The sequence below is a fragment of the Grammomys surdaster genome, unplaced genomic scaffold, assembly GCF_004785775.1.
Source record: "Grammomys surdaster isolate TR1022 unplaced genomic scaffold, NIH_TR_1.0 126278, whole genome shotgun sequence".
Classification (NCBI taxonomy): domain Eukaryota; kingdom Metazoa; phylum Chordata; class Mammalia; order Rodentia; family Muridae; genus Grammomys; species Grammomys surdaster.
The window spans coordinates 8,316,352-8,341,488 of record NW_021621078.1 but is presented as its reverse complement, the minus strand read 5'-3'; the positions used below and the strand labels follow the sequence as shown (position 1 = coordinate 8,341,488).

Genomic DNA, 25,137 nt, shown 5'->3' with positions numbered 1-25,137 from the left:
CTTGGGTGCCCAGAGTCTAGGGAAAGCACTCAAGGTGTGATTTCAATCAGAACTTTCCAGATATCTATTCAGGGGACCAAAAGAGTGTTTAGAAGGAAGAGAGGAATGCTTAAAATACTGCTTGAGTTTCTCAAAATATTTAAAATTCATATTCTCTCCTTTCCTCCTTCCCTCTCTCCCTCTCTTGCAGATTTTTTGATTTTTGCTAAGCTGCGTGACTGATTCTTCCCCACACTGGGAACATTTGAATGAAATCCTTTGGAGTACCCAGTTTCTGATGAACATTAGACAGTGCTTTTTTAGCATGGAGGTTTCCCAGGGATCATTCCAGAAAAAAAAAAAAAAAAAGAGCTTGTTTGGCCAAGTGGCCTACAATGCTACCTTTCCCAGAGTCCTCTGACTCCCCATCTTACTGGTCACAAAACTCTCAGTGGCTGCTACCTGTTAAGCCACTTGCAACCACAGACTCTCCAGGGCTGAGGCAAGTCTCGGGAAGGCTGTCTCTCCATAATATTAGTAACATTGCTTAGCAACAACACCCTTCGAAGCAAGAACCGGCAGACTCTCCAAAAACCTTCTCTGCCTGGCTCCACAAAGAACAGAGTGGATTCTAAGACATGTATTATTTATATACTATCTCACATGCCCAGTCACAGTCTGGGCTTGACTGTCTGGGAGATGAAGAATTATACCGATGTGACTTTGTGTTTGTTTGCTTGCTGTTACTGTAACGACCTTGGCTACACATTTCTTTTAAGTGCCTATGGTATTGTCCTTTTCAAAGGCAGTCTCCTGTAACCTTTTCATGGCGATTCAAAACCATTCCTATCGATATCAGCTTCTATGGTAAAGTAGCTAGCTAGGTGCAGTTAGGGGCTGACAGCCATTGAGGTGAGTGGCCATTTGGGCCTACACTTAGTGGCCCCCAAATAACTTTTAAAATACTACAGCCTGAGAATTAACAGATTCCCACAGACAGACAGATCTAATTGAGATCCACCTCCGGTTCTAGCTGCATATCTCAGGCTAAAAACTAATTCTGTGCCTCTATGTCTTCATCCCCATGAACAAAGATTGCCACAATGTCGTCCTAAGTCTACTGTAAAGATTCAGTGATCACTGTAGGAGTCTCACAAATACTTATATGAAAATGTGTAAAGCAAATTTTATTCCAAATAATCAAGTCTGAAAACAGCAAATGTGCCAATCAACAAACGTTGATACATCCACCCAGTGAAATGCCACTCAACAACACAAAGGAATAAAAGCATGATAGATGTGAATGCTTGGGTTCAAAACCATCAGGCAGGGTAGAAGGCAGACACCCTTCATGATTCCATTCATAACAAGTTTTAAAACAATACGAGGTGCAAATTCATATCAGAACAGAGGCGCCTGACTGTGGAAGGTGTTTGTGGCTGTTGGTTGGTCACTGTGATTAGGTTTTAATGGCTTATGATTGCTGTGAGTCTTTAATAACTTTATTTTTTTAGATTATAATATATTAGAGCCAGGCAATGGTGGCTCCTGCCTTTAATCCCAGCACTCTGGAGGCAGAAGCAAGTGGATCTCTGTGAGTTTGAGGCCAGCCTGGTCTACAGAGCAAGATCCAGGACAGCCAGGACTACACAGAGAAATCCTGTCTCAAAAAACTGATGACGATGGTGATGGTGATGATGATGTTGATGATGATGATGATGATACAATTACATCATTTCTCTCTTCCCTTTCCTCCTTCCAAACCCTCTCAAGGGTCACTCTCCTTTGCTCTATTTCAGATCTATGGCTTCTTATTAATTATCATTACTCTGTGTGTGTGTGTGTGTGTGTGTGTGTGTGTGTGTGTGTGTCCCTAAACATATGAATACAATCTGCTCAGTTCCTATAACGTTGCTTGTGTATGTGTGTTTTCAGGGCTGATCATTTGGTATTACACAAATTATTGGTGTTCTCGTCCCTGGAAAAGACACTTTCCCTGGCTCTCAGCATTCCTTGCTTGCCTGTAGGTCTCTGTATAAGGCTGAGGCCTTGTGAGCTGTCCCCCTACATGTCTGCAGGCATCATCTTTGTCCCAGGCGTGTTTAGACAGCCACGTCGGTGTAACGTTACAGGTGTAACTTCTGAGTTTTCTAGGAGCATCACCCCCTAACAGTAACATTTCTTGTTCCTCTGACTCTGACAATTGTACCAAGCCCCGCCCCCGAGCCTTAGCTGCAGCAGCTGTGATACGAATGTATCTGTTGGGAGTGGACTCCACAATGCCACACTTTGACTGGTTGTAGTTTTGGATCAAACTATTCTGTATCAGGATAGGGAAAAGTGTCAGTTTGACCAAAACATAGAATTACAAATAATTTGTTCGTGCTACTTGGAAAGAGCAGAAGTGAATAACAATAAGCATAGAAGTGTAGACTAGATCCAGGGATAAATGAAACACAAAGGTCGGAATGATTCTGGGAAAATGGACCAATGAGTAAAGTGCTTGCACACAAGCATGAGTGCCTGAGTTTGGGTCCCCCAGCACCCATGTAAAAAGCAGGGCACAGCAGTGTCAGCCCTCAGCTCAGAGAATAGAGGCAGGATCCCTGCAAGCTCGCTGGCAGGAAGCCTAGCTCAATCAGCGAGCTCTGGGTTCACTGAGAGACCCTGTTTCAAAAAAAAAGTAATGTAGAAAGTAATTGAAGATGACGGCAGACATTGACCTCTGACCTCTCCCTGATTTACCTCACAGAGAGAGAGAGGGAAGAGAGAGAGAGGAGAGACACACACAGATACAGACACACAAACAGAGATAGATACAAACACGCACATACACATACTTTTTTAAATTAAATGCAGTATAGTTGAATTTGTGAGTTCACCCAGGAAGCAAGGCAGAAGAACTGTGAATTGACACCAGACCAGGCTATGAAAAGAAAGAGAAACTGAAGACAGAAGGCTCAGAAGAGCACTGACTGCTCTTCCAGGAGGTCTGAGTTCAGTTCCTAGCAGCCTCACAACTCACAACTATCCCTAACTCCAGCTAAGGGAATCTGGTGCCCTCTTCTGGTCTCTGAGGGCAGTCCATGTATATGGTGCAGAAACACATGCAGACTTGACATTCACACAAAAGAAAAATAAATGAACCTTAAAAAAAAAAAGGTGAAAGAGAAAGAGAGATGGTGGGAGGGGGAAGAAAGAAGGGAAGGAAGACAGAATATGAACAGGTAACTACTGAAGTGAGGAGAGGGCCCAGGAGTTGATGTCATGACTCTATTAGCTTCGTGTTGCTGGGAAATTTTACAATTAAAAAAAAAAATTAAGAGGTGGATGTAGTAACCCCAGCCTTTAATCCCAGAATTAGAGAGGCAGAGACAGGTGGGTCTCTATGAATTCAAGGCCAACCTGGTCTACAGCGTGAGTTCCAGGACAGCCAGAGCCTAAGCAGAGAGACCTTGTCCCAAAAAAATGCCATAGTGTGGGAAATGGCCAGTAGCTGTTATCTCAGAAGTTATGACTTCCATTGTTTCCTTTGTATCGTCCTTTGATTCACAACCTTTATGTAATACTATATGTCAGTTTTTCAAATCAAACAAAAAACTGAGTTCATGACTGAGGCATAGCGCATGCCCGACACACACTGTAAGAATGAATAAATATCAAAAAGGTGAGAATCCACACAGAGGCATCTTGCCAGCGACCTGTAATTCCGTGTTTGTGCTGCACCAGGTGAGCAGCACGCTTGTCTCTACTGCACATGGGCAACCAAAGGCAGGTACCTTCTGACGCCACCGCCATCCCCGCCCCGTAATACCTCTCTGCCTCCCATTTGTCCTCCTGCCTGGACCGTCTTTGCAACATTCAAGAACTTTAGGGAAGGCTGGCATGTGGAGATCCATGTCTCCTAAGTCGGAGCACACAGGGTGCACACAGAAATGGGGGCAGGCCAGACAGTACAAGCCAAGGGCAATCACAGTGGGACCACTGGCTATCTTTGTTTAAACCTTATAGCCAGACACAGGTTCTGCCAGCAAATCCACAGGCTGGTACCACATCCACCCCATCCCTGCTGGATTCCAGTCTATTTCCCAATGGTCTAAACTACTGTCTTTCTCCAACTGTTCCCTAAGAAGGTTGGGGGGCTGGGTATGCCTTTCCTGGAGGAAATTGTCCCTTACTCGTGGGTGGAATTAAAGCCCTTCTGTTCAAGCACACCTTCCTCCCCCACAGACACTGGACTCTAACTCACTGATGTGTCGATAGCTCCTTCACACCCTGACATCAAATCCTTTTAGCCTAAAAGACCAACACAAAGCTCATTTTTTGGTGCTTTGCCAGTGCAAGCTGAGTGGAGAGCCACTCTGAGCAGCTGCACCTTGCACTAAATTTTCTCCCAAGCTTGTTTTCCCAGGCCCTTCAGGTTCCTCCAGCTGTCTAACCTGCGTCACCCCTGCTGTAACTAACAAAGCTCTCTTTTTGTTAGCAACACTTTTCTCTCCCTTGGGAGTTAACTGCTTCTAGTTGTTTCTTCACTGACCCTCCCCACGTCAGAAGGAGCCCTCAGAATCTGCACATGCTGGCTGGCTTTCCTTTGACCTGGAAGCCCCATGCTCTTAGAGCCCATCCAGTCTCTGCAATACCCACTTCACACAATCACCAGACAGGTTCAAGGACTATACAAAAAAATTAAAATACCTCCCCCAAACAGATCTGGGGTGGGGGACTAGTTCAAGAGTATCTTTAAGGAAACAATAGACCACCGCTGACCGAAAAATGGCTCTGAGGTTTCCCTTTAGGAAAAGGAGTGGGCAGAGGGAGAATCCATTCATCAATTTACAGTCTCTACATTGGTAAGCTGCAAATACAGGCAGAGGCTTTTCTTTCTGATGCTCCTTTCTGCTTAGGGAGGTCCTCCCAAGCAAGAAGAAAAGGGATGTAGACTCAGGGTTGGGGGAGCATGTTGGAGGATGCTGACACCTGGCCTTGGCCACAGGTGTCTGTCACCTTATCTACCCAGAAAGATCACCATGCCACTGTACACACACACAAGCCACCAGCTCCCACCCTCCTTCACTCTGCTGAGCTCTACACAAGGCCCAGCCATCTTGTCCTTGTATCTTTCTCTGTGTGTGTGACCACAGTGCCTAGGCACCAGTAAGACTTGTAAGCTCTGTTTCCTACTGTCTGTTGTCCTTTTTTTTTTCTTTTTTTTTTTTTTTTTTTTGGTAGAAGCCCTGTAGAGAGTCAGACAAAGACAGACAGACACACAGATAGAGACAGAGAAAGGAAGGAAGAGCATTTAAATCTTCCCTCCAGAGCTAGGTATAGTGGCACTACCAGTGCTTAGAAAGCAGAGGCAAACTGATCTTTAGGAGTTCAAGGCCACCCTGGTCTACATAGTGAGACCTTGTCTCAACTAAAAATAAACAAACAACAAAAACAGTTTCTCTCCAGGCACATGGGGTTACAAAGGATGGGTCCACATATACAAAAGGTCTAAAGTTTGCTGAAACTCTCCTTATGAACACGTTAAATCTGTGTCAAGGTTGAGGAGAGCTGGGCTGGTGACAATGTTCTGCACACACTCTCTGTCCAACATTTTGTCAGTAGGATCTTCTAAAGAAAGTGCCCAGGCAAGGCCAGCAGTGACCTTCCTGTAACCTCACATCCATTATGAGAGCACAGTTCCTCAGAGCTGAGGAAGCAAAACCTTTGCTGCTTTTCATAAAGAATCAGGACCTGAGACAGCCTGAGCCTCACTCACACTGAACCCCTAAGGCAGGAGGTACAGCCAAGCAGCCGGTCCAGAATACAGAACAAAAAGAAACATCCAGTGATTGAGCTGGGTGACTGGAGGATCTTTTGCTTCCTGTCTCATCTTTTGAGAGAGGATCTCACACAGCCCAGACTAGACTCAACTGGCTACACAGCTGAAGCTGGCCTTGAACTCCTGATCCTGCTACCTCTACTCTCAAAAACCTGGGATCACAGGCACCTGCTGTCGCTCCCTTCTGTGTTATTTATTTTCGAGACTGGGTTTTTGCTACAGAGCCCTGACTGGCTTGGAGCATACACTCTTCTTGCCCCTCTTTCCCAGGGGTTGAGATTTCAGGTGCAAGCTACGAAGCTAACTCAGAAATAGCAAGTTTCTTCTGGATTCTAGAAAGTAGGAATGTATTTTTAAAATTGGGGGGGAAAGGGGGCAGGGGTTGGAGAGATGGCTCAGTGGTTAAGAACTCTGACTGCTCTTCCAGAGGTCCTGAGTTCAATTCCCAGCAACCACATGGTGGCTCACAACCATCTGTAATGGGATCCGATTCTGGTGTGTCTGAAGACAGTGACAGTGTACTCATATACATAAAATAAATCTTTAAAAATATATATATATTATTTTGGCAAAATAGAACACTAAGGGTCTATTTCAGCATTGTTAAGAGTGCCTGCCTAGCACGCTGGAGGCCCTGGGCTCTATCCCCAGCACAGGGGAAGGAAGGAAATGGGGGAACTAATTTGTTTCTCAGTCACAAGTGGCAAGCCAAATCTGCGTCTTATCCAGGGCGGTGCGAACCAGCTGGCCGACTTGGGTCCTTTCCCCTTACTGGAGGAAATGAGAAGGCACTGAAACAACCCAGGGGTGTGGGGTGAACCAGAAAACACATATGGGAGGGCCCTGCACGGATCATTCACTGACCTCCTGACCTTCAAGGATGGGGAAATGAGAGGTTAGACCTTTGCTGGCCATGTTTTTTGTCAATTTGAAACAAACTCTAGACACCTGGAAAGAGGAAACCTCAACAGAGAAAATGTCAGCTTGCCTCTGTCCATCGGCCTGAAGGCAAGTCTGCAGGGCATTTTCTTGATTCATGGTTGAGATAGGGAGCCTGGACCACTCTGGTTGGTGTCACCCCAGGGCAGGTGGTCCTGGATGGTATAGAAAAGCAGGCTGAGCAAGCCATGAGGCGCAAACCAGTGAGCAGTACTCCACAGTTCTGCTTCAGTCCCTGCCCTGGGATCCTGTTCTGGTTTCCAGCCAGGATGGACTCAAACCTGTGAGGTGTAATAAACAATTCCTCCCAGATTTTCGTTTTGTTTTGTTTTGAAGATTGGGGGTGGGTAGGAGACATGGCTCAGTGACTAAAAGCACTGACTGCTCTTCCAGAGTTCCTGAGTTCAATTCCCAGCAACCACATGGTGGCTCACAACCATCTATAATGGGATCCAATGCCCTTCTGGTGTGTCTAAAGACAGCTACAGTGTATTCAAATCTTAAAAAAAAAATGATTTTTTTTTTGTATGTGTTTTGCTTGCATGTGTGTATATGTACCGTATGCATGCCTGGTCCCTTACAGAAGGCAAGAGAGGGTTTCAGATCCCCTAGAACTGGAGTTATAGACGGTTGTGAGCCACATATAGAGGCTGGGAACCAAACCCTGGTCCTCTGAAAGAGCAATAAGTGCTCCAAACTACTGAGCCATCTCTCCAGGCATCACACACACCCACACAAACACACACACATACATACATACACTCTCTCACATACATACACACACTCTCACATACATACACACATAGAGATGGACAGACACACATGTGTACACACACAGACACACAGACAGACTCACATACCAAATCACTCACACACATAAACACACAGACATACAGACACATACACAGACACACAAGATACACATATGTACACACATTCATACACAGGCACACAGACATAAAGACACAAACACACAGACACACACATACATACACACATAGAGATGCACAAACACATGCAGACACACACGGGCTCATGGTTTGAGTGACAGATTCTAGCTTGTGTCAACATTTTGAAGCCTATAAGAATTTTTAAAAGAAAGCCACTAAGGCGGGCCTCTGGAGGTGACACCAATTGTGGTTCTGAGCTGTTTTCTAGCTTAGCTCCTCATGCGACCAGCCACTACCACAAGCTCCTGCCGCCAAAGACTGAGCCACCCCTGCCACCATGACCCCCACCATGAAGGACTGTGCCTCAGAAAAATCCTTCCTCTCCTACGTGGCTTCTATCAGGTATCTTGCTACAGTGATGAGATAAACACTCAATACAAAAATGTCCACAGGTCCCCTGTGAATGTCACTGACTTAGCATTTTTCCTATACACACTTAAATTTTTAATTAAATGGTTTTAGAAGATTTTATATTAATCTTACAAATAGGAACAGGTGACATGGCTTAATGAGTGCAGGCATTTGCCACCAAGCCTGACCACCTGAGTTCAAGCCCCAGGACCTGCAGAGTGGGAAGAGCAAACAACTCTTGCAAGTTGTTCTCTGACCACCACATCACATGCTATGGTGTGTGTGTGTGTACGTGCATGTGTGTGCACATATGTGTGCACCTAAGAATACAAGATGACAGAATGTAACATAAGGTGCAAGTGGGATCCTGGGACAGAAAATCTAGAGTCAGAATAAACTACAGATCTTAATAATAATAATGACACATCACTGCCAGTTCAGTAATTGTGGCAAACACACTATAGTAAGCTAAAACTCAGAGGAAGCTGGATTCCAGGGAGCAGAGAATGCCAGTATGCACTTAATTTTTCTCTAAATCTTAAACTGTTCTAAATAATTAGGTCCACTAGAATAGTAAATATAGTAAAAATTAAACCATGTTATTATATTCTGGCAAACTAAACAGCATTTTTGACCAAAGTCTGCCTGAGTCTCAGACTGCTCTCTGTTGAAAGGGGAAATAAAGGGAGCAGAGATAAGGCTCAGTTGGTAAAGTATGCATCACACAAGCATGAGGACTTGAGTTCGATCCCCAGGACCGACAGAGTGGTGAGCATGTGTAATTCCAGTGCTGGGGAAGCAGAGACAAGATCTCTCAAACTTACTAGTCAGAGAGCTCAGACCAATCAGCAATCTCCAGATCCCAGTGAGAGACTTTGTCTCAAAAAGCAAACAGAAAAAGACAGTAGGGCATGGTGGTGCAGAAGCAAATGGGTCTCTGTGATTTCAAAGCCAGCCTGGTCTCCAGAGCTATACAGTGAGAACCTATCTAAAATTTAAAAACAGCTGATGGACGGTGCTTGAGAAAGGAAGACACTCCTGGTCATCCTCCAGCCTCCATTCATATGTGTACATGCACATATAAACACACATGTGCATGAGAGGAATGAAGTTAAAACAGATTTGGAGGCACAGGCCTAAACTCCAGAGGCTCACAAGGCTGAGGCAGTGGGATAATATGTTCAAGACCAGCTTGGGGAATTTAGTGTGAACCTGTCTCAGAATTTAATTTTTAAAAAATTAAGTCAAAAAGGAAGGAGGAGGAAAATTAGCTAGTATTGTTTGAGGAGGTGTTAGAGATACATACATACATCTGGGCCTTGCTCCTCAAGGTCAAAACAGGAATAAATAACTTTTCCTGGCCATCAGTCAGACCATGCTGCATCCTGGTGTCATCTGAGGCCACCTGTCCAATTTGCACATTGTTACATCAGCTCAGCTGACTCCACCTTTTTCACTTCTTCACCCAGAGCTCAGAGCATGGGCAAAGGGCCCAGACAGTCCCTGTGGGACAGTGAGCTACCCTGTTCCACAGTCACTTGTGCAGAGACCACCTGGCACATCCTCAGGGGTCCCCAGGCCAGCACAGGTCTCCATCCCAACTAGGTGGAACTCCAAGAGCATGTCCTGCCTATTCTGAAGCAGGAGAGTCACCTTGTAGCCACGCCCACCTGCTGCTGAGTAAACTGAGACCAGCAAGGTCATTTCCCTGTACAGGACTGCAAAGCGGAGCTGAGACCCAAACCCAGACATACTTAACAATGCCGATGCCCACAAAATCCAAGTGAAAGGGAAGGGGGACCCCAGAAGCAAGGAACTGACTAAGCCAGTCACATGATTACAACATCTGTCATCCGTGGGAACTGAGCAGGGAGTGACTACTCAGGCCCCATCTGGGGGGGGACAGGGAGCGGCACCCAGACATCACCGTCGGGCCTCTAGTCTGTGGGGCTGTATTCCTCAGCCTGCCCATCTCAGCTTTGTGGTGGGAGCAGGGTCAAGCCTGACCAATTTACACATTCTGTCTTCAAAGACGGTGAACCTGGCTGTCGAGACAGAGCAAACACCTTCCTTTTCCTCACTAGCACCACAGGAAGACACTTCATAGAACCTACCGGGGTTTTCCAGAGTGGCAGAATGGAGCTGTGGAGAGGTAACAACTATCTTATGAGAGGGAAGAGGAGCCTGTAATAACAGTCGAATCAAGAGGTAGAGAAAAGGGAATACAGCTCAGTGGGGAGGGCACCTGCCTAGCATGCTCAACACCCTGGGTTTGAGCCCAGTCATTTCACACACTAGGCATGTGGCTCACACCTGTAATCCCAGCACCAAAGAGGTGGAGGCAGGAGGACCAAAAGTCCCAGGTTATCTTGAGCAGCATATCAAGTTTGAGGTCAGCCTGGGATACATGAGAGTTCAGATAAAACAGGGGGAGGGCCAGCATGGGCCACAATAAATTATGGCCCCAAACTGGGTCCAGCCATTCCCAAAGCTGGATCTCTTCAACTTACCCATTACAAAGGTAAAGCATTGTCTTGGATTTTACTTTTCCTTCAGAATGTTCTTCCTGAGCTAGTGTGAATTAGGTTTGTCAGGCCTCTGCCCAATGGGTGGCACATCAGAGAATAAAATAAAAGAGTGTAGAAAAAGGCCATACCCTTGCTCAGTGGAGTGAGCATATATGCCCAGAACGAGCCCCCAAAACAGCTTCCCCAACACAAAGCACAGACAAATGAACCAAAGCACCCACAGGCAAAAGGCTCAGGGACAAATCACAGAGCGTTCTCAGTCTTTCCATGGATAAAAAACAGCAGCAAAATCTCAGGCAGGCTTAGTGGTGGGCACCTACAATCCTAGCACTGAAAAGGCTGAGGCAGGAGGATCTGAGTTCAAGGCTGGCCAGGTTACACAGCAAAAATCATGCCCCCAGAAAACAAAACAACAGCAACAACAAAAAACTGGGGTAAGGAGACAGCTCAGATGGTAAAGAACATGCTCTACCAACACAAGGGCCCAAGTTTGTTTGGCCTTTATGGTTTTGGTTGGTTGGTTGGTTTTGTTGGTTTGGTTTTGGTTTTGATATAGGGGCTCGCTACATAGCTCACTATGTATAGGTTTGCCTGAAACTCTTTATGTAGACCAGGCTGACCTCGAACTCAGAGGTCCATCGGCTTCTGCCTCCCAATTGCTGTGATTGTGAATGATATACACCACCAGACTCAGCCAAGAGCCTGCATTTGGAGCCCTAGCAGCCATATAAAGAGTTGGGCATGCAGCATACACCTGCAATCCCTGTCGGGGAGAGAGAAATGACTAAAACTAGTTTGAAACTTACTGGCCAAGAAGTATAATCAAAACTACAAATTCAATTCAATGAGAGATTCGATGAGAGACCCTGCCTCAAAAACCGGGGTGGAAGCTAGGCACAGTGGCTCATGCCTTTAACCCCAATACACAGGAGGCTGAGGCAGAAGGATCATTCTGAGGCCACTAGCCTGATCTACAAAATGAGTTCCAGGACACCCAGCACTACACAGAGAAACCCCAGAAGAAGAAGGAGGAAGAGGAGGAGGATGAAGAAGAAGAAGAGGAGGAGGAGGAAGAGGAAGAAGAGGAGGAGGAGCTATTGAAGAAGATATCTACCTCTTACCTCTGCCCTACACATGCATGCACAAACACATGTATACATGCATACACACAAGAGCACATACATGCACATAACACACACACACATAATTTTTTTAAAAAAAATCCAGCAAAAAAGACCATACCTAGCACACCAGCAATCAAGAGGTTGAGGAACCAGGATCATAAGTTCCAGGCCAGACTGGATTTTATAGTGAATCTTAGGCAGTCTGTGCTACATGGAAACACCTTATCTTATAAAACCAAAAATAAATAAGTAAATACATTTTCCTTTCTTGTACTTGCCCTGAGATCGCTCATGAACGTGTATGTTCCTACAAAGAGTCAGGCATAGACACAGGAGCAGACACGCAGTCTATAGCCCAGCAGATAGGTATGCATAGAACTTTAGGCAAAGCGGTGGTAGAACCACCTTCCAGCCCTGATCTGTTCCTTTCCTAGGCCATCTTCTTAGGTGCAAAATACAGAATATCCCTTCTCCACACACACCACACACACACACACACACACACACACACACACAGAGAGAGAGAGAGAGAGAGAGAGAGAGAGAGAGAGAGAGAGAGAGAGAGATGCATGGGGCATGGGGGATGGAAAACTGAAGGTAAAACCCTACACAAAATGTTTTTTCCTGTCTTAAGATTCTTTCTCAGGAGGAAGGTGTGAATTTCAAAAGCTATACCCAAAGTCAACCCCGTTCATTCTAGGCCTGTCATAGATCCAGTTATTAGAACCTGAGCCTGGATTTTGACAACACCTTAGACAACCCTAGTGAGAACTGGTCAATAGGCTTCAGACTGCAAAAGGAATATTCTTAGACCTCAAGCTGTAACTTCCAAGAGGGCACTTGAGACAGAACGTGGGTATTCAGGACAAAGACAGGATGCAAAGCCAGGGCTAGCCCCACTGAACTTGGCCAGGGAGTCCATGTAATGTCCTCACAGCATGCTCTCCAGCTAATTCTGGTCCATAGAGCTCTCCCAAGATAGCTGATCCCCAAAGAGGTGTAAGAACTTCCAAAGTCAGAGTCCACGCGACTCCCAAAGAACTATGCACACTGAACAGCCACAAACAGGAGGAACTCAAAAGGCTCAAAGTCAGCCAGAAAAATACAGACCAAACTCTGAACAGTGGCTCCACTAAGGGAAAGAGAACACATCTGATATTGAAGGCCATAGATACCTTACTGTTTATGTCTTGAGTCTTTTAAAAGAAAATGTTTTCTGCTTTTTTTCCCCTGGGGTGGGGATCTGGATATGCTGCACATTCTTGTCTGAACTCCTGGCTTCAAACCATCATCAACCTCCCCAAGAAGCAGGACTACTTCTTATCTCCCCTTTCCTATGTGCAAGGTAATAGTCTTCCTTCTTAGTACTGTTTGCATCCTGTATGACTAGCTAGGAGGATACACTTTTTTTTTTACAACTTCCATAGTGTCAAGTTAAATTTCTTAAAAGCATTCTCAGGTCTCGAGGGAGGTGCGGCTCTGTGGTAAAGCACTCACTTAGCATGCATGAGTCCCTGAGTTCAGTGCCCGGCACTGCAAGAAATAATCAGTCTCTACAATTGAATACACATGGAGAATACTACACAGTGATTTCAAAAGCAAGGGGTGATAGGTTGGGGGAGGGGAATCACAACTGTGTGAGAAGATCCTCAAGCTGCATTTCTGCTCAAGATGCAAAACTGTGCCATGTGGGCTTATATATTTATATTTTATATCGATGTGTGCTGGAAACAGCCTCATAAATCAGCTTAAGAGGGTGGGGCTGACTAGGATAAAAGTCACTCTTCCCACCATATCTATCTTTATATCACTTTGGGTTTGAATCATATAAATATATCTACCGTTCAGAGTAAGTTATAAATAAATAAACAGCCCCAGTCAGCACGATGACAATGCTCTCAATGGCATTGTGGGTATATTTAGCAGTAATCTTAAAGACATAAATACAAATTCTGTAGGCCAGTTCTTTCATCCCTGGCACCTGTCTTTATAGAAATAATTTGTGCCCAAAGCCCCACGGTGACCATTGTAGAGGTGCTTCTGGGGGTGAGAGGCAGAAGCAACCTAAGCGCCACAGAGAGACTCATCTCATCACCCACATCTGGAGACAGGTGACACGGTGATCGATGAGGGTCCTCCATGCCAATCCCTCACAGAGTCAAACCTGATCTCAGGACAGGAGTCACGTGGGGCAGGCTCCCATCCGTCAGATGAATAGAGCAAGTAACAACCAGATGAGACCCACCAACATGCAGGGTTTCCAGCCACCAACCATGATGAGGGTTGCAGGGCCCTCCGAATTCCAGTTCAGCTCAGAGCAAAGCCCAGGAACCTGAATTTTCACAAGTGACCACCATGTCCCCTTGGGCACTCACTGGCCTGTGTCAGTACAAACTTGCAAATGGTTCTTGGGTGAAGGAGGGAGGTCTGTGACAAAGGCTGTTTGGTCCACTTTATCCTTCTGGTTGGGGCACAGCCTGACCCACATGGCCGATGATTTTGTTTTTTTTTTACACAGCACTGATATGCAAAGGGAAGTTCTGCTGGAACCAACAATCTTAGGCCTGTTTTCTAGAAGACTAACACGCTGCACTAGACAATGGCAGTTCCATGTTACTGGAGTCTAATTCTTCCATGCCATGGCATGGAATAAATAATACATTAGGGCTGATGAGATGGCTCAGTGCATTAGGTGCTTGCTGTGCAAGTATAGGGACCTAAGTTTAGATCCCCAGTGCCTTCGTCAAAACCAAACAACGTGTTCTGAAGTGCCAGCACTGCGGGTTGGAGACAGACAGATCCTGGGAGGTCTCTGGCCAGTGAATGTGGCTTCATCAGCAAACCTCCGGCCAATGAAAGACCCTGTCTCAAAAAACCAAGTAGAGAGTGGTAGCGAAGGACACTGACATCAACCTCTGACTCCAAACACACCAACCAGCATGGGTGAGCATACCTGCACACACCCACATATACCACATGTGCATGTGCACACACACACAAATAATAGTGGCGATAATATTAAAAATTAATATTAATAATGTCTTGCTATTATACTGTTATAATATAGTAAATTAATATTTCATAAATATAAGTATATTATAGCTAGGTATGATTATGAATATCATTTAAGTCTCAGCACTTGGGAGGCAGAGGCAGATGGATCTCTGTGAGTTCAAGGCCAGCCTGGTCTACAGAGCATGTTCCAGGACAGCCAGGGATACACAGAGAAACCCTGTCTCAAAAAAAATTATCAGTTGACCAATAATAATATGTAATAATAAATGATTGGTAATAAGTAAGTAAATGATAATCAATAAAGGATAATAACATGGAATTATATCGCCTGGTCTATCATGTATCGATGAAGCAATTTGAACAACCCAACCAACGTGGAATTACCATTATCATCCCATTTGACAAATGAAGAAGGTTAGGAAAAAAATGTAACCAGTGAGCCCAGGGTCTGTGGCAAGATAAGGTGCTGAACTTCCTACTCAGAAGGAGGCTCTAAAAGTATGCCAGGCATAGTGGTGCAGACCTGTAAACCCAACCAGACAAAAGGCAAGAAAGTCACATGTCCTAGAGCACCTGGGCAACTCAGGGAGAGGCACTGTCTCAAAATAAAAAGTAAAAACATACCTGGGGATTGGCACTACAGCTCAATGGTAAAATTCTTGCCTAGGATGCACAAGACTCTGGCTTCAGTCTTCAGTACGAGAGATAGTGGTGGGGGCAAGAGCCAGAGAGATGGCTGAGTTGGTAAAATATTTGCTACAAATGCATGAGGACCTGAGTTCAAGTCCCAGCACTCATACAAAAAGCCAGACATGGTGGTGCACATTTGGAATCCAGCATGAGGAGGCAGGTGAATTCCAGGCGCTCACAAGCTAGTCACCTAGCTTAATTGGCAACTTCCAGACTCCAGTGAGAGAGCCTGTCTTTAATAAATCAGGATGGAACCTGGAAAGATGGCTCAGCAGTTCCCAGAGTACCCAGGTTAGACTCCCACAACTCCAGATCCAGGGGATCTGATGCCCTCTTCTGGCCTCCTTGGGCACTGCATGAACGTGGTGTACAGACAGAGGCAGAAAAAACACCGACATGCAAAAAATTAAAAAATAAATCTTTTTTTTTTAAGTTGAAGTACACAGCTCTTCAGTAACAACACCTGAGGTTGACTTATGATCTCTACCTAATACACAAGTGCACACACACACAAAGAAAAGAAACTCTTACTTTATAGTCAAGAATAATAGGCAGTGTTATCAATTAGGATGGTAGATCTCATGTTAAGCACTCTTATCACAATAAAATAAAATTGAGATGCTTCTCCGCTGAGGGTTACATCCCAGTTTTAAAACACACACACACACACACACACACACAGAGAGAGAGAGAGAGAGAGACAGAGACAGAGACAGAGACAGAGACAGAGACAGAGAAGCTGTATCTCTGTGGACTGAAGTGGCCCCTCACAGCAGAGCCATGGTGCTGTCTCCTGTCCGTTCCTGATTATTGGGTCTCCCTTTTCTGCACGAACTCCGGCTGCCCCCATCAAAAACAGCAAGAACTTGCTGGAGTGCTCGAAGAGAGCTGCGTGTGACAGTAGGAGGAAGAGAAGTAGGTATTCTCAGTCGGGGGAGGGGTCGCGACCTCAGTCAGCCTCAGCCTTTCACTGAGAACTAAAGCTCCTGGGAGGAGGGGCAGGCACTGGGGTAAGGAACAGTGCCCGTTATCTGAGAGGCACCGGAAAGCAAGTAATTATCTTTGAGATGGAAGCCAGCTGCACCAGCGAGCAATGGAGAGGGGGAGCAGAGACAGAAGGCGGGGAGCAGAGTAAAGAAGCAGAGAAGGAAAGTGGGGGGTCAGAGGAGGCAGGCAAGGCATGTCACGAACAAGGTCTATGGCATGCTCATCTGTCCTAGTCAGAACTTCTTGAGACAGAATAAAACCTCTGAGGGCTCAGGTTCCTACTCACAAAGCTGTCTGGTTCTATACATCCCCTCTGCCCACCAAAGGAGCAGGCAGTTCTGAGACAACACTGCCACCTTCTGGCAGTAATGAGAACTGTCATTATTTCAGCCTACCCACCACCAGAGTGGTCTTCACCTCACCTTCAGGGCTGCATAGCTGTTCCCACCCCAAGGTTTTTGTACCTGCTGTTCCCAGTCCACCAGTCCCAGGATGCTCCTCCCCCACCCCCAGATAGTCTCACACCCAGTCCTTCTTTGCCTCTGGTCCTCTCAAACGTCACTTCTGTGAAGAGGCTGTTTGCTGACCATCTAATGTAACCCCAGGTCTGGCATGGTGATGCACCCTTATAATCTCAGCATGTGGAAGGCCCTATTCCTACTGTGTCCTTCCCTAAAGGCATTGTCTGGATCCACATATGCTCTCACTCTCATTCCAAGAAAAATACCACAACACCTGTCAGCGTTTGAGTTGTCCGTTTGTGCAACTACTCTCAATAAACTTGGACCACCAGCGTTGCTGGGCATGAGACTCTGCATTTACCCAGCTGAGCCACCCTGAACTCAAGGACCCAAGTTCAAAGGTCACGGGAATGAACTGCAAATTTGCACTCTCTCCATGTTTATGTCAAGGGTGCTATATTCCCACATACACTGGCTTGACTCCATATACACAGCAGACCTGCTTTGCAAATCCCCCAGACACGAGACCCCAGTCTCCACAGAATTCCTTTCTGAGGTGTTGTCTCACATGGACCCCCTCTGACAACTCCACCTTCATGAACACTAGTGCAGCCCTGAGTCACCATGAGATTCAGCCCCACCCTCCTTGGAAACACATCCATGGAGGTGCCTTGGCCTCCCTAATCCAGCCCCAGGCTGCCCAAAGCTACTGTGCCAATCTCCAGGGAAACAGGTGGCTTCCCATTCACCCCTCCTGGCTACCTGTCACCTCAGCCCCATGTTCACACATCCCTGAACAGACTTTCCCATCCCCCTACAGTTACATTCTTCCACTGGGTCGTGGAACTTGACACACTGCTTTGGAAATAGCTTATACTTCCTGACCCTATGTCTTGGATGTTCTCTCGGTTTCAAACGCCTAGAGAATTCCCTTTTCAGCTGTCACATGCTGTCCTTCCCGGAGGAAGTTCCCACTCCTCCCAAATCTTTACAGGGATTACCTCACATTTTGGGGTGACTACTAAGTCTGTATAACCTGAACTCTTTGCAGGCAAGACCCAATCCCATTTGCAACTGATTCCTTTTTATCTTCTGTAATAGGCGTGGTATGAGCAAAGGGACCTGCTGAGTGGCTTTTGTATCATCTTTAATGTGTTAGCTTATTTCATCCCAAACATCCCTGTGAGACAAAGAACCTTGTCATCCTCACCTTCAGGGGAGGGAGGTCAGGGCTCTGCCCTCACACAACCTCAGTAATGACTAACTCAGCCAGGATTCAACAAAGGAATCCCAGCCCCTGAAGCAGGGCTGGCTTAAAGCGGGTGCTCATTGAATATTCATGAGATATGGACAGCCTACATTCCTCCTGTCTCTGACCTTGGCACTGACAGCTCCATCAAAGGCACAGAGCACTTGTGTGCCTGCTTCCCCAGCTCCAGTTCTGACCCAGTTATCACAGCCAAGTTTCTTCCCCTCCCTTCCTCCTGCCCAAACCTTGAACAGAAAATGATCCAGCTGGGACCAGCAGAAGAGATACTCGTGGCAAGTCTGTCTGTTTGTTTGTTTTCTGAAAAACATAGGTCTATTTAGAGCACACCCTAGGGGGGCAGGCTGTACAGTAACATGAATACTGCCCAGCTCTTTTTTGTTTTTCTTTCTCATTGGTTTTTTTTTTTTTAACGAGCCAAAATTTTATTTATTTCTCGCATTTGAAGTATTCCTCGATGACATCCTTGGCCTGAGATTCTTTGCCATAGTCCTTAACCACTACACAACTGCAACCAACCACTTTCCGTGGCTTCCCTTCTCGATCGATTTTACAGAGGCCCACCCATTCCCCTAGTTTCTTGTTGTCGTCAACCTTTATCAGGTTGATTTGGTGCTCGGCACAAAGTGCCTCCACCAGCTTGACATACATGGGCTCATCACAGTTGGATGCAAGCACACAGAGATGGGCTTGGCGCTTGTCTAAGGCTTTGGCAGCTTCGCGTATGCCACGTGCTAGGCCATCGTGTATGAGGGCGGTCTTCAGCACCTCTTGTAGAGCAGTGTTGACGTCCATTACACCTCCAGCAGCTATGCCTTCCTCGGCCATGGCGGTGGATTACGAGTATCGCCGAATCTTGAATGCACCCGAGCTTCCGCCTCCGCGCAAGTTGGCGGCGGCAGAGAAAAAGTCTCATTGGTTTTTTGAGTGAGGGTCTTATTATATAGTTCAGACTGGCTTTAGACGTATGGTAATCCTCCTGCCTCTGCCTCTTGAGAACTAGGATTACAGGCATGTATCTAGCTCACAAGCCTAGATTTGGATGGGAAGTTGGCATGGTAAGTGTTTAACTGAAACTAGACACTGGTCAGACACACCCCAGGAAGATTCCAGGTGTTCCCTTCAGAAGTATGGGTACCTCAACCCATTTCTTCTTGGTTGTCTTCCCCCTTGCTGTGACCAGGGCACTATTTCCTGTTCATTTCCACTGTGAATCCACTCTTTTTGCTCAAAACATGGTTATCTTTGCACTGTCCTGATGCCCCACTGATGACAGGGCCACTCAGAAGCACTGATGACAGAGCTACCATCTCTTTCCACCTTGACTGGGTTTGTGTAAACTATGCATCCTGAACTAGAAATACAGAAGGGCATACAGGCACAGATCCCTGAGGTCTGAAAGCCCGTACTGATGTGTATCCCCAGTGCCCTTTCTACACTTAACAGTGGTACACACTCAACACTCATGGAGGCTAAGACCAAGAAAAGACAAAGGTAGAATGGATAGAAGGAATGAGAAGAGCCAGCTCCCAGGAACAGAGAGGACAGGAGGGGACATAGCAAGGTCTGAGACACCACAGCTGGTTTTGTCCGGCTGTAGTGGGATGTGGTACTAGGAGTGTTTGTGTGTATGTGATCCCGAGTGAGTTTGAGATATGCAGGACCCTGACATGTTGCACGAAAGCTGGGTGTTAGCCAAATATTAGGACTCTCCTAAGGTGACAGCTCTCTGTGCCTGACCCAGGCCTCAGGAGGCAGGCAATGCGAGCTCCCAGTGTGCCTTGCCAGTTTGTGGCTGCCTCCTTGGTGCCATCTAGTGGCACTGGATTTACACACCTCAGATACCGGTCCTTGGAGGTGAAGACGGGTCACAGACTGGGTACAATGTCCAGGCTTTCTGGCTCTTGGAAGCTGACCTGGGAGCCTGGCCTTCAGACTCAACCAGTGTTGCCTAACTGTCTGAGATCATGGAGATTATCTGAAGTGTTCTGTGTGTCTATCTAAATGGGTCAGCCCTGAGCACTCTGTCCCTGGAAGCAAGATGCATCTACTTTGTTTATTGTAATATTAGGGCCTTGCATATACAGGCAAATATTCAAACAAAGGAAGGAAGGAAAGAGAGAAGGAAGGGAGGAAGGAAGGAAGGAAGGAAGGAAGGAGGGAGGGGGGCCCCCGGGAGGAAGGAAGAAAGGAAGGAAGGGGAAGGAAGGAAAGAAGGAAGGAAGATTTATCTTCACTAATAACCGCCTAAAAGAAATAGTCAAAAACACATTAACAAAAAAATATTACAAATCCTTTGCATAATTTGTTATAGCCAAAACTAAAAACATTAAAATCTAGAAATAAAGCAATAGCTAAATTAATTATGGGATCCCCCTTTATCACAGAGTAAATAGCATTTTAAATCATGATGGGGGGTGTGCATTGTTTGATTTGGGGTTTTGCTTTGTTTGTGTTTTGTTTTGGTGTTAAGACGGAGTCCCGTGTAGCCCAGATTGACCTCACATCCACCATGTAGCAGAGGATAACCTTGAACTCTGGTCCTCCTTCATCTACCTTCTAGATTACAGGATTATAGGAACACACCACTATCCCTGGTTTTATGTGGTGCTAAGGATCAAACCCAGACCTTCACACATGCTAGGCAAGCATTCTGACAACTGAGCCACATCCCCAGCCCTGAGTCACCTTTTAAAAGATCACTTAGTGTTGAAACATTACATAACACCTTTTTAAAAATCAAGACTATTAGGAAACACTAAAACAGTAACAGGTAGAGGGGACATTGCTTGGTGGCTTGGCAGTGGCAGCAGGCATGACCCCTGGGTTTGATCCCCAGCATCATAAATAAGAAGAACAATGTTATTTTGGGTGGTGGGTTATGGGTTATTCTTATTTTTTTTCACTTCAACTTTTGTATATATATTTTTAAGTCTCTTGCAGTGAGCATGTGCTATTTTTATAATCAAGAAAACACTATTTTTAAAGATGGGGGAAGGGCTGTACCAGTATGGGAAAATACTTTTGATCCAGCTTTTAAAACGAGAGAGAGAGAGAGAGAGAGAGAGAGAGAGAGAGAGAGAGAGAGAGAATACAAGATCATGCTCAGGCCTACAGGGAGGAACTCAAAGGAGGCAGACATTGTGATCCGAGGGTTGCACTAAGAGGATTTCCATTCATTTATCCAGAATTCTATTAGTGCCTGCAGAATAAGGAAATGTGGCTTTGCCAATCAGCTCCAGACTTCCACAACTGTGAGGGTGTGGGCAGCAGAGGGAAGGTAGGTGGTTAAAATCCCTCTGGCAATACCACACAGAGCTGAGGCCCACCACATCACTTCTCACCCTTGCCATGGGCATCTCTCACAAATACACAGAGGGTCCAATGGGGACAGCCACTGAAACAGAGTTTGAGATATCAAAACATAAAAATGACCTAGAGATCCAGGCATGCAGGATCCAATAGAGAGGACACAAAATGTACAAACAGACTCTGACTGGCATTTAAAAAGGAGGAACTATAAGGAGTTCTGAAGGATTGCAGAATCCCCCAGGAAGGACACACTCAGAACTATAATATCATATATACATGTACACATCTGATGTCCTCTATGTTCCTCCACTATTCTTAACAACGGACATATGCAAACTTACTTCATGCTCAAAATAACACGTCTGTGCTTTACAAATGAGGAAACTGAGGCACAGAGAAATGAAATAACCTGTCCAAGGACTTAGGGCTGGTAAGAGGCAGGGCCTAGCTCCAAACCCAGACAACCTGGCCAACAGGGCACCATGGTAAAAATTAAAAAGGATGTCACGTTGATGACATTTTTTGATACAGGGCATCTCTACTATGTAGCTCTGGCTGTCTCAGAACTCACTAGTAGAGCAGGCTGGCCTCAAACTCATGGAGATACACCTACATCTGCCTATGGAGTGCTGAGATTAAAGGTATGCATCTGTAAGCACAGCACATGTGTAAATTTTTAATACAGTAGTCTCAAAGAACAGGCTCAACTCCAGCAGATGCCAGGATCCAAGGATGCTGAAGTCTCTTATATAAAATGGACTGGTACACACATGGAGCCCACACATCCTCCTGTATGAAGCCCATCTTCTCTGGATCTAACAGGCTGCAACACTGTGTAAGCAAATGTTACACTGTGTCATCAAGGGAATAATAACAAGCAAAGGGGTCTGCACCTGTGCAATGCAGGTCCGGTCTGAAATATCTGTATTTCTGGGCATGATGGTGTATGTCTTTAATCCCAGCACTCAAGAGACAGAAGCAGGTGGATCTCTACGAATTCTAGCCCAGCCTGGTCTACAGAGCAAGTTTCACACCAGTCATGGCTACACGGTGAGGCTCTGTCCAAAACTATGTGTATTTTCAATCCAAGGTAGGTTGAATCTGTGGATATAAAACCCAGAAAGGTCAACCACATACACAAAGACACAGATTACTTCTAGATAGTCATATGCAGCTGAAGAGATGGCCCAGCCTGTAAAGTCCTTGCCAAACAAGCATCATGAGGACTTGGGACCAATCCCAGCCACAATATAAAAAAAAAAAAAAAAAAAACCACAGGTACTGGAATGTACTCCTGTAATCCCAGCATTGAGGAGCCATGGACAGGGGTTCCCTGAGGTTCCCTGATTAACCAGTCTAGCAGAACTGGCAAGCTCCAGGTCAATGAGAGATTGTCTCAAAAAACAAGGGGAAACAAAAGAAATAAATGGCCCCCATACACACAGGAACATGTATATCTATACCACCCTGGCCCCATACACACAGGAACAAGTACATCTATACCACCCTGGTCCCCTTACACATGGAAACATGTACATCTATACCACCCTGGCTCCATACACACAGGAACATGTACATCTATGCCACCCTGGCCCCATACACAGAGGAACATACCATACACACACACAAAAAAATAAATAAATAAATTCTGACATATGCTGCAACACCGATGGATCTTGAAGCCTCTATATTAAGTGAAATAAACCATACAGGAAAAGTGCAAATATGACATGGCTTTACTTGTATGAAACTCACAGAGACAGACAGAGGGATGGTGGCCACAGGACAGACAGACAGAGGGATGGTGGCCACAGGACAGAAAACGACAGGGAATGAAGAGCTATAACAGAGTAGGTGAGGAGATTCAGTCACGATGGTGACGTGCTCACTGAGGCACAGCACGGCGCGGGTGCCTAATGCCACTAAGTGATGCACCTAAGGGGGCTATGTTTGGGGGGGTGGCTCCTAGCATGAACACCTGCTCTGCATAAACTGTGGATGGTGGCACAAGCCTGCAATCCCGGCATTTGGGAAGTAGAGACAAGAGGGTTAGAAGTTCAAGGTTTTTCTTAGCTACATGGTGAGTTTAAGGCCAGAATGGGCTAGGTGAGACGCTGTCAAAATGAAGAAAGGGAGAAGGAGAGAGGGAGTTAGGGATGGAGGGAGGGAGGGAAATAGAACAGAGGGAAGGAGGGAAGGAGAGAGGGAGAGGAAGGGAAATCTTTCTATTATATATTTTATTAAAATAAAAAGAGTTGGTGAAAATTAGATTAAGATTTTAGCTGTCTGCTGAGGGCACAGCTCAGTGCTGGAGCACTTGCCTGACATGCACGAGGCCAGGTTTTAGTTCCAGAGCCGCATCAAAACTGTTAGCAATAATCCGTTCTGGGCCTCAAGTATCCAGATGCCCTGCACAACACTACCTAAGGGAGGGAGGAGGGAAGGGGGAGGGAGGGAGGAGGGAGGGAGGAGGGGGGAGGAGGGAGGAGGGAGAGAGGGAGGAGGGAGGGAGGACAGAGGGAGGGAGGAGGGAGGGAGGACAGAGGGAGGGAGGAGGGAGGGAGGAGGGAGGGAGGGAAGAGAGAAGGAAGGGAAAGTCCTGAGTTTAGAGGAGAGAAGGAAGCAAGCTCCGCAGGCAGGAAGGCCCTGGAAACCACTCAGGCTTTCCCATCTTCCCTCCCCCTCATTCTCCTGTTTGCTGCAAAGTCGTTGCTATGGAAACAAGGGGCACCTTGGGCTCCTAGAGCTCAGCCCAGGTGCTGCTAACTCTGGGAATAATAGCAGCAAGAGAAAGGCCCAGTCCTCGGGGCTTTGTGTACACACATGCCTGCCCCCAATGCCTCCTGCCTGTCTAGTGACTGTGTCACTGATGTATGCACCTTGTCCTCATCAGACAGACTTGAGTGGATGTGCACATCCATCCAGCTTGCCCTTGTGGGTCCGTGAGGATGCTTACAGTCCTGTGGGCATGTCACATGGTTACATATGTGATCGCACAGCCCAGGACTAGTGTATGCTACCAGAAGCACTATGATTAGACACTGTGCTCTACGCTTCCCCTCAGCTATCATGCCTAACCCTCACAGCAGCACTGTGTTAGCACTATTAATATTCACTGGTAAGGAAACTGGAGCACAGGACGGTTGTGCGGTTTCCCTAAGTACACCCAGAGCATGCGAACCCAACCGCTGAATCTGCGCTGTGGGAACAGACCTTCAAAAAAAAAAAAAAGATTTGTTTAGTTTAGCCAAGGTGCACCCTTTAATCCCAGCACTATGAGTTCAAGGCCAGCCTGGTCTACAGGGTGAGTTCTAGGATAGCCAGGGCTACACAGAAAACCCTCAAAAGAAAAAAAAACTGTCTCAAAAAAAACAAAACAACAACCACAAAAAAAATATTTATTTATATTTTATGTGTATTAATGTTTGCCTGCATATGTGTCTGTGTATCACATGCATACCTGAAGCCTGGAGAGGCCAGGAAAGGATACTGGATCCCCTGGAACTGGAGTTACAGATGGTTGTAAACTGTCATGTGGATACTGAGAATTGAACCCTGGTCCTTTGCAAGGGTATCAGGTGCTCTTAACCACTGAGCCATCTCTCCAGACCCGAAGGTGAAAGCCCTTTAAATGAGCTGGATCCCAAGCAGCTGTGGCTACCTCACCACAAGTACCATGTCCTGCCGTGGTAACAAACACTAAAGCT

The 25,137-nt window shown here is 46.1% G+C and overlaps 1 protein-coding gene and 1 pseudogene across 2 annotated transcripts in view; both read right to left on the bottom strand.

Annotated features, from left to right (window-relative positions):
• Rap1gap2 (RAP1 GTPase activating protein 2) overlaps window positions 1-25,137 on the bottom strand; it is a 183,708-nt gene that overhangs the window by 142,571 nt on the left and 16,000 nt on the right. The gene's annotated exons all lie outside the window — the stretch shown is intronic.
• LOC114613846 lies at window positions 18,515-19,025 on the bottom strand (annotated as a pseudogene).